Source organism: Hemitrygon akajei, chromosome 11, assembly GCF_048418815.1.
Source record: "Hemitrygon akajei chromosome 11, sHemAka1.3, whole genome shotgun sequence".
Classification (NCBI taxonomy): Eukaryota; Metazoa; Chordata; class Chondrichthyes; order Myliobatiformes; family Dasyatidae; genus Hemitrygon; species Hemitrygon akajei.
In genome coordinates, this window is record NC_133134.1 from 10,209,456 (window position 1) to 10,226,102 (window position 16,647).

Consider the following 16,647-nt stretch of genomic DNA (forward strand, 5'->3'; position numbering starts at 1 on the left):
AGCCAGACCTTTATTGGTTGTTTTTTTTTTAAATTGCTGTGGGCAACACTGATAATAATTTTCCACAAGTTGTCCAGTTTTCCAGAACGTGGAATATTTGTCCTGATGATAGAAACCACGCAGAGGAAACTCCAGTCAGACTGGGTTGTAGGGTGTAGTTCCATTTTGGAGATAAGAAGCCAGATTGGTTGGGGTTGCTGAGCAAAATCCTCTGCTGCTGTTCTGGGGCTACTGCAAATTCCATTCCTCTTCCCAACCCCGCCTGTTTGTTCGAGCTAAATCATTTTTTTCCAGTCCATTTGGTGCGCCATCACTAGAAAGGGCGGGGAGGAGGAGGCCATCCGCAAAAAAAAATACAAACGTTCAATTTGCAGACTTTGCCAGTACTTTTATTTCAAGCAACCGTGCATTTGGGAAAAAGGCTGCCAACGATAGTTCCAGAACCCTCAGCACCACCGACCCTACCGTCCTGCAACGTGCCCACGTGCGGCACCCGGCCAGCGTGATTGACAGCACCCGGTGCGGTTCCCGGGCATCTTGACTGACAGCTCCACGTGCCGTTTCCCGGGCCGACCCCGCTTGTGCACTGGTCAGGTGGCTCCGCCCCCCCCCCCCCCCCCAGGACAAGGGGCCGCATGCGCAGTGGCGTGAGTAACGGGCGGGCAGACACGAGCGGGAACTTTTCAAACGGGACATCCCGGGGCAGGAGCGGAGCGGCGAGGCGCCGGACTCAGGAAGGGAAACCGGTGGCTAGAGTGGTGCAATCGTCGTCCCTTTCCTCCGCCACTCCACCCCTGGAACGGTAACGCCCGTGGTCGGATGATTGGGGGGGATGTCCACCGATTTAGCCCTGGGAGTCTACGGGTCTCCACCCACCAACCTGCGATCTCCAGGGCCTGTTCCCCCACCCTGCTCTGGGGTCCCTTCTTTCCACTCCAGTCCCTTTGGGAGAGGGGTTCGTCGGTGTCCCCTTAGAGGGTCTTCGGGATCCCATCTCCCGGGTCCCTTTTCTCTACTCGTTCCACCCCCCCTACGGAGGTTTTCTGAGGTCCCTTCCCTCCACTCCAGACCCCCTCCCCGGGAGGTTTCCGGGGTTAGTTCTCCTGTAATCAGGAGTTCCCGGGTCCCCTTCTTCCTTCCAGCCCGCCACCCCCCCTCCCGGGGGTGTCCAGACTTCATTCCCCCCCCCCCACTCCACACCCCTCCACCAGCCCCAGGGTTCACCGGGGGTCCCCTCGCCACTATAACCCCAGGATGGGAGTATCCGGGATTCTTCTCCCCCCCCCCCACTGGGTCTCCAGCTAAATTATCAGTTGGTTACCATCTTCTCCCACCCCTGACTGCCCCCTCCCTTTCGCCCCATTGTCCCTCCCTCTACAAGCAGAGTCTCCTCCCAGTTCTGTGCCACTGGCCATGTGATAATGTTTGCTTGTCAGTGTTTGCATTCCTTTGCTGGAAGGTTTATCCCTACTGTCAATAAAGGAATGTGTGTATCAGCAATTTTCTGTAAGAAGACACCAAGGAGTATGGAAAGATATAAATGTTGTAATATAGTGTATCGACATACCAAATCAGTTTATAACTGCTACCCTATTGAAAACTTGGAGAGTTTTGCACCGCCAATCTAAGCCGCATGCGATGTGACAGGACAATCTGTTACTTTCAGCACAGTTTGTTGAAGGATTGGGAAGGTCACTGGAGATAATACTCCTGGTTGTTACAATAGTGTCTTCTGGGAGACCAGATGTTGTGAAAAGATTTCTGTGAGAAAGACTAATTTTATGTAAAATTAACATACAGAGATCAAGCACCCTCTGTGTATTTATGTGCGTGTCGCATCTTTCACAACCTTTGCAAATATTTTCAGACTTCACTTGTGTCATGTGGGACTTGGCTTTGAAAATTCTTGTAAATTACTTGTCTCTTGACTGAAACTTTTCAAATGTTGAATACATTTGGAAACTGCTTAGCTGTCTGTTTCTGAATTTAACTTTTGCCACCCCACCGCTCCCCTCTCAAGTTAGTGTTTACTCTGGAGTGGTGGTGGGTGTGTGTTTCAGGAGCATTGTGCCGATGTATAGTATTTATTTAATATTTCAGTATGGTGGGTTATTCAGCTTTTATTTTCAAAGCTGACATGCTACTTATGTGTTTATGCAAAGCACACTTATCAGTTTAGGATAATTATCCTCACATTTAAAATTGAATATAAATGGACAATTAGCATCAATATGCATATTTGAGAAATATTCAAAGCACAGCAGAACATCACTATCAGGGTTCCATCTGATATTTTACCGTGATTAGCTATGAAATACAAGTTTGGTTTAGTGCACTTGATTTTAAACTAAGTTATGAATATTTTTTGAAATGATTCACATAAAATTTACTTTTGTAGTGTTTTGCAGTTGCTGCTTTTTGCAATCTCTTGTCCGGTCATTTCCCAAATCAGAATCAGGTTTAATATCACAGGCATATGTTGTGAAATTTGTTGTTTTGTGGCAACAGAATATTGAAATATATAATTAAAAAGCTACAAATTACAATAAGAAATAAATATATAAAAATTAAATTGAATAAATAGTGCAAAAAGAGAGGGAGAAAAATAGTGCGGTAGTGTTCAAGGCTTCCTTGTCCATACAGAAATCTGATGGCAAGGGAAAGAAGCTGTTCCAGATATGTTGAGTGTGTCTTCAGGCTCTTGTACCACCTCCTTGATGATAAGAGGGCATGACTTGGGTGATAGGGGTCCTTAATGATGAATGCTGCTTTTTTGAGGCATTGCCTTTTGAAGATGCCCTCAATGCTATGGAGGGTAGTGCCCATGATGTAGCTGACTGAATTTTACCAGCAGACAAAGGAAGTGCAACAGTTCTGATGTCTTTCAAAAATACTGCAGGAAAGTCCGACAGTTTCTGGACAATCCCACCTACGGAGTTCTGTAGCAGGATTCCATGGATTCTATTGTTAGATGATCTCCAGGACCAGAAACGTCACAGAATGAACTACAGAGACCAATCCACAACATCAACTAAACCTTGCCCAAGACCTAGGACTTCGGAGCCATCCTCTGACAGCATTGAGGGGGTGAGAGAGATCATTCGAATGCAGGGCCCTCCTGGAAGCAGCAAGCAAGGACATCACTTACAGACTCCTTCCTCTGGCAGCAGAGAGCAAGAGGCTGGTAGATGGTACTGATCACCTGCTTGCATTATGCTCTCACCTTGATGCCTTAATCTGTGATTGGCAAGAAATGGAGTCAATCATGGGCTTGCACCTTATTTCCAGGCTTCTTGGCCTCAAGCCCTTGGAGCCAGCAAAGCTCCAGATCGCTCAATTGGCCCAAACACAGCACAAGAATGTAGATCACAAGCTCCAATGGTAGCAAAACCACTTTTTAAAAAAAAGACGTGAAAGAAGTAGCAATGAATGCTTCAATCATTTTGTTTGGATCCATCACAATATCAAGATCAATGAGGATGTGATTGTAAAGGGTTACTTTGAGGGAATATTTGTAAAGTATTTGTAGGGTGGAGAGAGAAAATAGTGCTGCTGGAAATACGATGGAGTTGCAGTGTACCACAGAGGTAGCATGCATCAGGAAAGTGTCTTGGTTATTTAGGTCTATGTTGTACACCTTTCCTCACACCTCAGTGTAGATCACGACTAGGCAAGCCTATTGATTGCAAATTGCACTTTCGCTGTAAGTTTTGCTTCTTCCAATGTTTCATTTTCAGTCTTTCAAAAGTGTGTAACAAAGACTTGATGTACTCAAAATTGTTGAAAAGACAAATTCTGCCTTGGTTTCTGCAGACTTCTGAACAGGTTTTATCATATCCCTATTTTAGTTTCTTCAAAATGGCCTGACAAGATTCCAGCTTGTGGATGCCACAGTTTAGCGACTAGCATGACACTATTACAGCTTAGGGATTTGGAGTTCAGAGTTCAATTCTGGTACATTGTGTAAGAAAGTTTGTACATTCTTGTCATGAGCACATGGGTTTCCTCCCACAGTCTAAACACCTACCAGTTAACTGTAACCCAAATTGCCCTGTGATTAGGCTAGGGTTAAATAGTTGGGTTGCTGGGCTGTGTGGCTTGATGGGGTAGGAAGGCCTATTCTGCGCTGTATCTCCAAATAAATAAACTTTAACCTGTTGGATGCTGATGATGGGACACCAATTTGCATTGGTGTCATGAAGGGAATAACAGCATAATAAAATGTAACTCTATTTGTTTCATTTGCCTTAATCATAATGTCTGAAGTTGAATATGAAATATGACTGATTTGGGGGGAAAAGTGATGTCACAAAATAAGTTAGAAGTGGCACCCATGGATCAATATTAATCTTTTTCAACCTAAAAGCTAATTCTACTTTTTCAAAACAGTTTACAAAGATTATTGTAGGACAAATGTGGAATAAATTAGAAGCCAAGTATTTTACATGGGCGGTTCCCCTCTTGGGCATCTTTAACAATTGGAAAGAGTTCCTCTATGAATCATTTTTAACTGTTCAGGGTGAAGCAAAATGTACTGTTCCTGTCTGGAATCTAACTGCCGAAATGGGAACATAAAAACTTTAATAGCAGAAGTAATATGAAACTAGTTTTGAAATGTCTTTTAACATCAGGTCTCAATCATTTTCAATAAAATCAATAGTTCTGTTTTTCCGTGACTTGAACTGAATCCTTTTGCGGATCAATCTGAGTTGTTATTACACTTTGTTTTGCTTGTCACGTGGAAATTGCCGTTGTGATTTTGATATGCAGCGTCAGATGGCTTGTCGAATGGTTCTTTTAATTGCATTTCTACTAACAGTGGGTAAAGAAAAGTTCTTTTTTGGCAGACATTGAAAAACAAGCAGCGTGTTTTAATAAATATAGTGCATCCGCTTGCAGTGATTACATCCCTTTATTAAGTTTGAATCTTGAAATTTATTTACTTTTGGGCACGTGAATCTTTGCCTAGCTTCTCCCCCACCCCCACCCCCTTATGCCTTATTCCATGACCCCAAAAGTAAACACATAATATGCTGCTTAAAATGAGTCCTAATTAAAACACCAACTGTTTGGTGTTGGTGAATAATGTAATCATGCCAGCCAAGCGTTTGTTTGAAAGCGGGAAAGGATCTATGCGCTTTCTCAGAGTAGACGCTGACATCTGTTGCAGTCGGATATAGTCAGTTGTGCCTGGCAGCCCTTGTTTCGTGTTGGCTACTGCTCATTGTGGGTCTAGATTTACACTGTTACAATGAAAAGCAGTATTCTTGCCAAAATGTGAGGCCAGATTGTGGCTCAGAATCTCAATTTTAGTACTCTTTCTACTTGAACAGAGCAAACATGTTAAATCTTCTTAGTTGGTAGCAATTTAATATTTTATGCAGCTGTCAGCTTGGTACAAAGAACAGTACAGCACAGGAACAGACGCTTCAGCCCACACAATGTCCATATCCTTCCATTTTCCTCACATTAGTGAATGTCTCTTAAAAAGTCCCCAATGTATCTGCCTCCACCACCACTCCTGGCAGAGTGTTCCAGGAACCCACCACTGTCTGTGTGGTTGGGGGGGGTGGGGGGAGCCTCACATCTCCTTTGAAATTAACCCCTTTCATTTTAAAATGCATGCCCTCTGGTATTGGATATTTCCACCCTGGGGATAGAGACACTGTCTGTCTACTCTATCTGTGCCTCTCATAATCTTATAAACCTCTTTCAGGTCTCTCCTTGCCCATTTTCATGGGCCCCTTGAATGTCACAGTTGTATCTGACATCCTGCCAGACCACAGCAGATACCCACCATGTTTTTAAAAATTGCTATTTTGCGTGATTTGATTGGAGTGCTTCAGCATGGAGTGGCCTCGTGCCTGTAGTCAGTGAGCCACACAGCGCCAAGCTAAACCAAATACTCTAAGACATTTAAGGTTTGATTTTTAGTATTGTGTTATTTACTTGCTTTTTGTTGTTTGTTCATGTGCGTTGGGTGTTTGACATTTTCTTTGAAAGAGTTCCATGGCATTTTTCTTTGTTTCATGGCTGCCTGCAGGAGGACGAATCTCAAGATGGCATACTGTATACACACTTTGAACCTTTTATAGAGTTGTATAAGGTGATAACAGCCATAGATTGAGTGGACAGCCAGAGTTTTTAGCCCAGGGTGGAAATGGCTATTATGAGGGGGTATAATTTTAAGGTGAATTGAGGAAAGGAGATGTCAGAGAAAGGACTGATTTTTTTTTACACTGAGTAGTGGGTGTATGGAACACACACTGCCAGGGGTGGTGACAGAGGTATATATATTAGGCACATTTAAGAGTCTCTTAGATAAGCACATAGATAATAGAAAAATAGAGGGGAATGTGGGAGAGCTACGTGGAGTAGGTAACTGGACAGCACAACATGGTGGACCACACAGAGCCTCACCTCTACTGTTGTAATTCCTGTAATTGGTATAATTACATGCATCAAGATACTGTGAAAAGCCCGCCTTGCTTACTTCCTATACAGATCAGATCATAAAAAATGTGCATTGAGGTAGCACAAAAAAACCCAGTGCAGAATAAAGTATAAAAGCTGTCAAAAAGTAAATAAAGTGCAAGATCATAATGAGGTGAAGAATCCACATCTCATAAGAAAGTTGAATTCCATCTTGTTTGTTGCAATTATAAAATGTAAAGATTTATGTTGCATTAAGGTATCCAGAAGTCCCACAGTGTGTTCCAACAAGAATTGGCACCAAGGCACTCAATGAGGTTCATGGGCAGATAATTTTCAAAATGCTTTAAAGAGCATCTTTTAAAGATGCAGAATGTTGAAAGCTTAATTAGGGAATTCTCCATCTTTTTGTTTAGGCGCTGAAGCCATGGTCTGTCTGTACTGGAGTTATTCAAGAAGCCAGAAGTAGAAGAATGCCAATGTTTTATTGATAGGGTGAATTGTTGGAGGAGATGAGATAGCAAATCAAAGTGATATTGGAGATATTGTAGCTGGTGTAATTTTGTAATTAGCAAAACTTGGGAACAATGCCTTTTTTGTCTAATTGAGTGCTTAGAATACAGGACCTCCTTGACCTGATTTATGGAAATCCTACTTTGTGCAATTTGTCCCATGCATTTTTTTAAAAAAAAGTGTTTTCAAGCAAGTAATAATGATTCATGGTGTTCATTAATGATGGGATACAGTGTAGTTTCCAGTGGTTTAAACATGAGTAGTGTTGGGGTGATTATTCAATGAAATGGAAGAATCTAGCAAGTGCATGTAGAACGATACAAGATGGGTAGTTATAGACAATGGATGTTCTCAGGAATGGAATCCTTGCATAACCTGGAGACTGCCTGTACTACATTTCCTGAAGTGGAAAATCTAACTATTCATGCGGAGGATGAGTATGCAAACAAATCTCAACTGCAGGTAGGAAGAGAAGCATTGGAGTAAGCAAATAAGTCCACTTGTGGTAAAAGATACAAATATATTGGGAGTGTCTGAAGAAATGTGTTTTCTGTCTGGAATGAGCTGATGTCCTGGAAATGGCAGAAATTATGTTCTGCACTTTCTGTATAGTAGATCAGATGGAATTAGAAAGGCTTTTGTAAGAAAAGGGGAAGACAAGGAGCCTGGAGGCATCTACTTCTTTAGGTCATGGTGTCATAGGGCAGCAATTGGCATCACCATTTTACTCAGCAGAACAGAATTTTGTTTTGAATTGATGCACAGCATCTGCAAAGAGAAAGAGAATGAAGCAGTACTTCAAAACTCAGAACACAAAAACAAAGAGTAAATTTTAAATTGCAGAGATTGGGGGAGGGATGGATAGGTCAAAGGGAAGCCGCTTTACTGTGGAGATTTTATTTATAATGGATATTTGAATTATTTTCATTGGTGAATTGTTTTTTGTTGTCTGAAAGAATAAACAGTGTTGCCTTATTTGGGTTAGAACTAGTGTTTATACTGCGCAATGTAGGTAGACTAAAAGAATGGACAGGTAGCCTCATCCCTGGCTGTTGGCAGTTCTTGATACTGAGGTACATGAATTGGCAGGAGATTGATACAATGCACAGAATTGGAAATTAATGGCATAATTAAATTATGGCGTTAAGTTACAGAAATCCAGGATCAGTGTATAAGTAAATGCTCATGTGGATCTTGAAACCTTAAGGAAACCATTTCATTTTATTTGTAGTAAGATAAATTTCATGGATAATTGTATATGTTAAATTAAAAATGGGTCAAACAATACTGTGGTAAGTGAGTGCATACATAACATGCATTGTTTTAATTTTACCCTTTGGGGAATTTTGATAGTCTGTTGATGACAGATGGCCTTATTTTGTGTTTTACCTGCTCATTATAATGTCAGTTACCTTGAGGTTCACAGTGAAAAATGGTTACCTCCCCTATCATGGATATCAGCCTGCCCTTGCATGGAGTCATTTGGTAGAAAATTTATTTTCTTAAGAAAATGACTTTTTTCCCCCACACAGAAACAACTGGCCATAATTGAAAATGATTCAAATAGATTTTGAGAATTTACCAATTGTATAATATTTCCTGATGTATACTTTAATGAGACCTGGGATTGAGAGCTCTTGGCACCTATGACTAACAATGTTAAGAACATTTGTTAAACAATATTAACATACAGTGGGGAGTTGAAAGATCACATTCAGACAGACAGATCAAATTTACCAATAATGCAATCTCTGTAGTTTATAAAGGAATTTTAAAAAATGTTACCTTGTGTGTAACTTAGCTATACAATTCTTAATTTAATGTTTTTATTTTAGTTGGAGATGATAAGAAATTAAAGGTCTTCCACCACCCTTTGACAGCTCAAGTGAGTTAATTCAATGAGTAAGCCATGCATATCAAACAGGAAGATTACATGTTCAGTATACAAACACAGCTATCTCTTTCACCACTGGCGGGATTGATTTAAGTTTACAGTTGTAGAAGTTTCTTGTTGGTCAATGTTTTCTTCTGTCAGTACCCCTTCCCCTCTTACTGCAGGGTCAACAGTGATACCTTTATCAGCTCCCAGATCATTAATCTCACCAACTGCTAAGAGTAGGGTGACCACAAGTCAAAGATGCTAACGAATCGGCAGGGAGGGAGATTGAACTTCTGGCTGAGTGGTTCCACAGTGACCTCTCACTTAATGTCAGCAAGACAGGCAGGAAGATCTCAGACAGCCTCGCGCTGCTGAGGAACACCATAGTCTACGTGCAGGACAGGGGGGTGGGTGGAGGCCTGCCTGGTCAGCTTGGACCAGGAGAAAGCCTTCGACAGGATATCGCACACGTACACGATGGAGGTACTCTCCAAAATGGGATTTGGAGAGGGAATCCGGAATTGGATAAAACTGCTCTACACGGACATCTGTAGTGCAGTCCAGGTCAACGGGTGGGAAACAGACAGCTTCCCCATCAGGTCTGGAGTCAGGCAGGGCTGCTCTCTCTCCCCTGTCTTGTTCGTGTGCTGCATAGAACCCTTTGCCGAAGCCATCAGGCGGGATGGGGGCATAAGAGGGGTGATGCTGCCAGGCAGTGGAGGGACACAAGTCAAAACCTCCCTGTATATGGACGACGTCACCGTCTTCTGCTCTGATCCGAGGTCAGTTCGCAGGCTGATCAGCATCTCTGAACAGTTTGAGCAGGCGTCGGGTGCCAGGGTCAACTGCACGAAGAGCGAAGCCGTGCTCTTCGGCAACTGGCCCGATCGATCCAGCGTCCCCTTCACCATCAAGGCTGATCATGAGAAGGTGTTGGGGATCTGGTTCGGAGGGGCCGAGGCGTGCAACAAGAACTGGCAGGAGCGGACTGCCAAGGTGAAACAGAAACTGGGGTTGTGGGGAGGGCGTTCCCTATCGATAACGGGCAAAAACCTGGTCATCAGGTGTGAGGTGCTCTCAGGGCTGCTGTACTTGGCGCAGGTGTGGCCGGTCCCCCGCTCCTTCAGCTCGGAAATCACCCGAGCCGTCTTCAGATTTGTCTGGGGGTCCAAGATGGAGTGGGTCAGACGGACCACCACGCACAAGTCCCTGGACAACGGGGGCAAAAACGTCCCCAATGTCGCCCTCACCTTGATGGCCAGCTTCGTGTGTGGCTGCATCAGGTTGTGTGTGGATCCCAGGTATGTGGGCACCAAGTACCACTATGTGCCCAAGTTCTACCTGTCGCCCTGGCTACGAAGGATGGGTCTGGCCTCTTTCCCGCGCAAAACCCCGTCAGCTGGTCGTTGCCGCCATACCTGTCCTTCGTAGAGAAGTTCTTTCAGGTCAATGCCTTTGACCACAGGGCCATCAGGCAGTGGTCAGCATGTAAGGTCCTGCAGGCACTGCAGGAGAAGGACTTGATGGACACGGTGGGGTGGTTCTCTGAGCAGACAGTCCAGTTCATCTGGCAAAATACCTCATCGCCAGACCTCACCAACAGGCACCAAGACCTCGCCTGGCTGGCGATGAGAGGGGCCCTCCCAGTCTGATCCCTCCTGTACGCCTGGAACGTCGTCTCCACACTCCTCTGCCCACGGGAGGACTGCAGTGAGGAGGAGTCGGTGACCCACCTCTTTGCAGACTGTGGGTTCGCGGAGAAGTTGTGGAGAAGGATGGAAGGGGCAGTATCAAGGTTCATCCCCAGCAGCTGCGTAACAGAGGACTCTGTGATCTATGGGCTGTTCCTGGGGACGCACACGGAGACCAACATCCAGTGCTGCTGGCAGATCATCAACTCGGTCAAAGACGTTCTTTGGTCGGCCCGAAACTTGATGGTCTACCAGCACACGGAGATGTCCGTGGGGGAATGCTGCAGACTGGCACATTCTCGGCTGCAGGAGTACATGCTGAGGGACGCACTCAAACTTGGTGCAGCCACTGCAAGGTCCCGGTGGGGAAGGACCACAGTCTAGGGTTCTTCTCCTGAGGGAGTTGAGGGGTTGGGGGTATACCCCCGAATGTAAATATGAAAGAACAGAGTGCCACGTGGGTGGCGAGAATTTTGAAAATGTAAAGACAGTATTGGAAACAACTGTAAAGAATTGAAAGTCATTGAATGGTTATTGTATATAATTTTATTTTTGAATAAAGTATATGTTTAATATTAAAAAAAGCTAATTATTAACTACAGGAGGAGGAAACCAAAGGCCTTCATCAGGAGAATCAAGGGAATCAAATTTTGCATGCCAGTTACAGTGGAGATGTAGCATCATGCTTAATTAGGCATTTGGCAAGGTCCAATAACAAGTTAAGTTTCACTGGAGAGGCCAACGGGAAATTGAGGTTTTGGCTCATCAAGGCTTCAGTGAGGAGAGGCATAGGCTGTAGGTAGATTATTTTTCATTACTTTTTCATTTTTATTGCACGTACAGTATAGAGCAATAAAGATGCCAGGTTGGTCAGTGGAAGGCTCCTTTTGTAGGATATGGGAAGACAGGGAGACCTCACCTCCAGTCATGGCAGAATCACTAAACCTGCAATAAGTGCATCCAGCTGCAGCTTCTAACAGATACTGTTAAGACATTGGAGCTGGGTGAACTCCAGGTCATTCAGGAGGCTGTGGGGCAGATAGACAGGACGTACAGGTAAAATGGGTGACCGTCAGGAAGAGAAAAGGGGATAGGCAACCAATGCAGAGTACCCATGTGGCCAGTCCTCACAACAACAGGTTTGAATACTGTTTTGGATACTGTTGGGGGTGGGGGGGGGGGGTGGGAAGAGATGACCTAGCAGAGGAAAGCCACAGCAATCAGGTCTCTATCACTGAGTCTGGCTCTGCGGCTCAGAGGGCAAGATGGGGGATGGGACAGAGAGCAGCGGCAAGCTGTAATGATGGGATTTTTTGGTTAGAGGAACAGAAAGGTTCTCTGAAGAAGATTGAAATTTCGGGATGGTATATTGTCTGCTGCAAATCTTGGATCGAGTCCACATCATTCTTTAGTGGGAGGGTGAGCAGCCAGAGGTCTTGGTCCATGCCAGTACCAATGACTTAAGTAGAAAGAGTGGCAAGGTCCTGCAAAGTGAGTTCAGGGAGTTAAGTTAAAGGACATGACCTCCAGGGTTGTGATCTCAGGATTACAACCCATGCCGTGTGCTGGTGAGGCCAGAAATAGGAAGATCATATAATTTAACATGTGGCTAATGAGTTGGTGCAGGAGAGACTTCAGAATTTAGATCATTGGGTTCTTCCTGGGAAGGTGGGACGTGTACTGAAAGAATGGTTTGCACCTGAACTTGAGGGGTCTAATATCTCAGCAGGAAGGGTTAGATATTGCCTTCGCGGGAGAAGCCAGTGGTAGTACATGCTTGCCTCTCGACTGGAGGCTTGTGACTAGTGGTGTGCCATAGAGATTGGGGCTGGGTTTGTTGTTTGCCATCTATATCAGTGATTTGGAAAATAATGTGTTTAACTGGATCAGCAACTTTGCAGGTGACACCAAGATTGGGGGTGTAGTGGACAGCGAGGAAGACTGTTAGAGTTTGTAGCAAAATCTGGATCAGCTGGAAAAGTGGGCTGAAAAATGGCTGTTGAAATTTAATGAAGATGATTGTTAAGTTGTGAACTTCGGGAGGACCAACCAGGATAGTCTTACAAACTGAGCGGTAGGGTACTGAAGAATCAGGTTTATTAGAATCAGAATACAGGTCCATAATTTGTTGAAAGTGGCATCATGGGTAGTTGGGGTCGTAAAGAAAGTGTTTGGCACATTGGCCTTCATAAATCAATGTATTGAGTACAGGAATTGGCATTGTTAAGTTGTGTAAGATGTTGGGAGGCCTAAATTGGAGTTTTGTGGACTATTTTGGGCACCTACCTGCAGGAAAGATGTAAATAGGATTGAAAGAGGGCAGAGAAAATTTACAAGGATGTTGCTGGGATGAGCACCTGAGTCATAGGGAATGGTTGAATGGGTTAGGACTTTATTCACTAGAATTTAGAGGGTTGAGGGGAGATTTGATAAGGGTATACAAAATTATGAAGGCTTTTTCAACTGAGGTTGGGTGAGACTAGAACTAGAGTAATGGGTTAAGGGTGAAATGTTTAAGGGGAACATGAGGGTAATTCCTTTTCTCAGAGGGTATTGAAAGTGTGGAATGAGCTGCCAGAGCAAGTGCTGCATGAGGGTTCCATTTCAACATTTAAGGGAAATTTAGATAGGTATATGGGTTGTGAATAGTATTTGGAACCCAATAGATGTTACCCACACTGAGGAGCGAATACTTTCAAAGCAGGGGAGAAGAAATTGTAAAACCTACTATAAAGTCAATGTAGAATTAGATGGCTGTGTTCATGAATGGAGTGGATGTGTATAATTTCAAGTTTCAAAGCTGCACTTGCCATACAGGCCACATTAACTGTGAAACAGTCATTGTGGTTGTAGTTTGTTGTAAAGGTTCCTTGGCCCATGTCCACAGTGACCATTTTGCAAACAATCTAATTGTGAATTAACTTAGTTTGATCAGGTTTTACCACTTCTCTCCTTGGTAAGTTGGTAGGCTTACTGTCTGGGGAGGCTTATAAGGTGATCACAGCTGACCTTGCAGTAGGTGGGGTGCATTGACTAAAAGGGGACCTTGGATTTTAAACCAGTACACCATTTTAAACTGAAATTGCTCCCACTACCAGTGAATGAGAAACTGTTAGTAAACTGCACTGGAAACCTCTGATATAGCTCAGTTTATTTACTTGAGACAATGAATCTCATTAGTATATCAGAATCAGGTTTAATATTACTGGCATTTGTCATGAAATCTGTTGTCTTTGTGGCAGCAGTACAATGCAATACATAATAGAAAAATATGAATTAGTTAGTGTATATATTAACTAGTTAACTAAGTAGTGCAAAAATGGAAATAAAGTAGTGAGGTAGTGTTCATGGGTTCAATGTCCATTCAGAAGTGAGATGGCAGAGAAGAAACTCCGGGTCATTGCATGTGTGCCTTTGAGCTTCTGATAATGTATGTACGTTGATAATCAATTTACTTTGAACTTTGAGGTGTCATTGGGTGGGGAATATCCTAATTTCTTGTAAATTGTTTCAAACTGATACACAAGATCACATTAAGAATTGAAACAAGCATCAATGTACAGTTAAAGATTTGCACACAGGTGCTAGGGACTTCATCTCTGGTTTTGTGCCCGCAGTGTATACCAAGAAATAAAATGCAATTGGTACATCTCTCTTTACATCTGTTATATCATCATCAAATGTTTACTATTTACAATGCCTCACTACAACTTATAATTCGTCTTTAAACAATATGCCCTGAAATGTTCGATTACGACCTATATGGTTACAGCTCTTGACCCCCAAAGTGAAACCAAGAAATTTCACTGTCAAATGTTCAATGAAGCAGTTGTAATTGCAATTGCACATATAACTTGGCATACTGTGAACATAGAGCTGTTTTAATATGAACTGCATAGATGTTGTGGGCTGAAGGGATAAAACTTCTGGTTGTCCTGGGCAGCAGTGAACCTTGCCCTCTTTCTGAGACCTGAATTACCAGTAGCAGGAAACCTACTGCCAAAGCTATTCTTCCAAATATTCCTCTGGCTAAAAAAGCAAACCAACTTTAGTGTTCTTTCCCAGACCAGTATCTGTTATTTAAGGCTAAGTTAACGCTATATAAAGCTAAGTTTGGCTCTACTGGCCCAGAAACATTGGTCCAAAACAAAGCTAAGTTGCATTATGGAAAGAGGTGACCAAGTGCACAGAGGAGAATATTCAAGGAATTTTTTAATTTGGCATTAAATTTGGCAAGCTGTCTGTCATCAGTTGGGGCATTGAGTATAGGAGCTGGGGAATTATTTTGCAGTTATGTGTAAGTTGTTGGTGAAGCCACACTTGGAATATTGTGTACAGTTTTGGTCTCCCTGTTATGTGAGAGATGTTATTGCTTTAGGTAGAGTGCAGAAAATATTTACCAAGATACTGCCTGCAGTTGGGGTGGGGGGGGGGGGGGCTGAGTTACAAAGTGTAGACTGGGACTTTATTCCCCAGAATGTAGGAGATTGAGAAGTGACCTGATAGAAGTTTATAAAATACTATAGAGATGAACTTAGGGTGAGGGAATGTGGTAATTTTCCCAGTGGGGAGGGGGTGCTAAAAATAAGGGCAGAGGTTTAAGATAAGGGGCAAGTCATTTAAAAGGGACATCAAGGGCAGCTTCCTCACGCAAAGGGTGTTGTGCATTTGGAATGAATCACTAGAAATAGTGGTTAAGGTGTACACAATGGCAACATTTAAGAACAATCTAGATAAGTACGGGGATAGAGATTTAGAGGTCTATGAGTCAAAGGTGGGCAGATGGGACCAGCTCACTGGGCAACACTGTCAGCATGGACAAATTGGGCTGAAGGGCCTGTTTCTGTATTGCAAACAAGAGAAAATCTGCAGATACTGGAAAACCGAGCAACGCACATGAAATGCTGGAGGAACTCAGCAGGCCAGGTGGCATCTATGGAAAAGAGTACAGTTGACATTTTGGGCCGAAACCCTTCAGCAGGACTGTAGAAAAAAAGCTGAGGGGTAAATCTAAAAGGTGGGGGGAGGGGAGAAAGAAATACCAGGTTTCACCTATCATCTTAATGGGGAGTGATGAAGTAAAGAGCTGTGAAGTTGATTGATGAAAGAGACAGAAGACCATGGAAGAAAGAAAAGGGGGGGTGGGGAGGAGCACCAGAGGGAGGCGATGGGCGGACAAGGTGAGAGAGGGAAATGATGAAGGGGGCATTACCGGAAATTTGAGAAATCGATATTCATGCTATCAGGCTGGAGGCTACCCGAATGGAATATAAGGTGTTGTTCCTCCAACCCAAGTGTGGCCCATCACAATAGTGGAGGAGGCCATGGATGGACCTATTGGAATGGGAGGTGAAATTAAAATAGGTGGCCACTGGGAGATCCCATTTTTTCTGGCGGATGGAACTTAGGTGATCAGCAAAGCGGTCTCGCAATCTACATTGGGTCTTGCCAATACAGGTGTCCCTTGCTTTACTAATGTTCGCTTTACGCCACTTCACTTTTACAAAAGACCTACATTAGTAACCTGTTTTCGCATTACAAAGAGGATTTTTGCTTTTATGAAAATTTTCCCCATATAAATTAATGGTTCTTCGCTTTACGTTATTTCGGCTTAAGAAAGGTTTCATAGGAATGCTCTACCTTTGTAAAGGGGGGGGGGCACTTGTATACAAGATTGGGAGACTGCTTTGCCAGGCACCTACAATTCAATTCAAAAAGTGGGATCTCCCAGTGGCCACCCACTTTAATTCCACTTTCCATTCCCATTTCGATATATTTACCCATGGCCTCCTCCACTGTTGTGAGGAGGCCATGCATAGGCATAGGTTGGAGTAACAACACTTTGTATTCCGTTTGGGTAGCCTCCAGCCTGACGCATGAACATTGATTTCTCAAACTTTCCAGTAATGCCCCCTATCTCCCCCCTCTCCTTCACCATTTCCCATCCCCTTTTCTCTCCCTCATCTTATCTCCTTGCCTGACCATCGCCTCCCTCTGGTGCTCCTCCCCCTTTTATTTCTTCCATGCCTTCTGTCTCTTTCACCAATCAACTTTCCAGCTTTTTACTTCATTCCTCCTTCTTTAGGTTTCACCTATCACCTTGTGTTTCTCTCCCCTCCCCTACCTTTTAAA

At 43.6% G+C, this 16,647-nt stretch overlaps 1 protein-coding gene across 1 annotated transcript in view; it reads left to right on the plus strand.

Moving 5' to 3' along the window:
* The first annotated feature begins 695 nt into the window (after positions 1-695).
* Positions 696-16,647, plus strand: part of sun1b (Sad1 and UNC84 domain containing 1b) — a 99,584-nt gene continuing 83,632 nt past the window's right edge. Inside the window, exon 1 of the mRNA XM_073060194.1 lies at positions 696-802. The gene's annotated coding sequence lies outside the window, so the exon portion shown is untranslated. The remainder of the gene's footprint in view (positions 803-16,647) is intronic.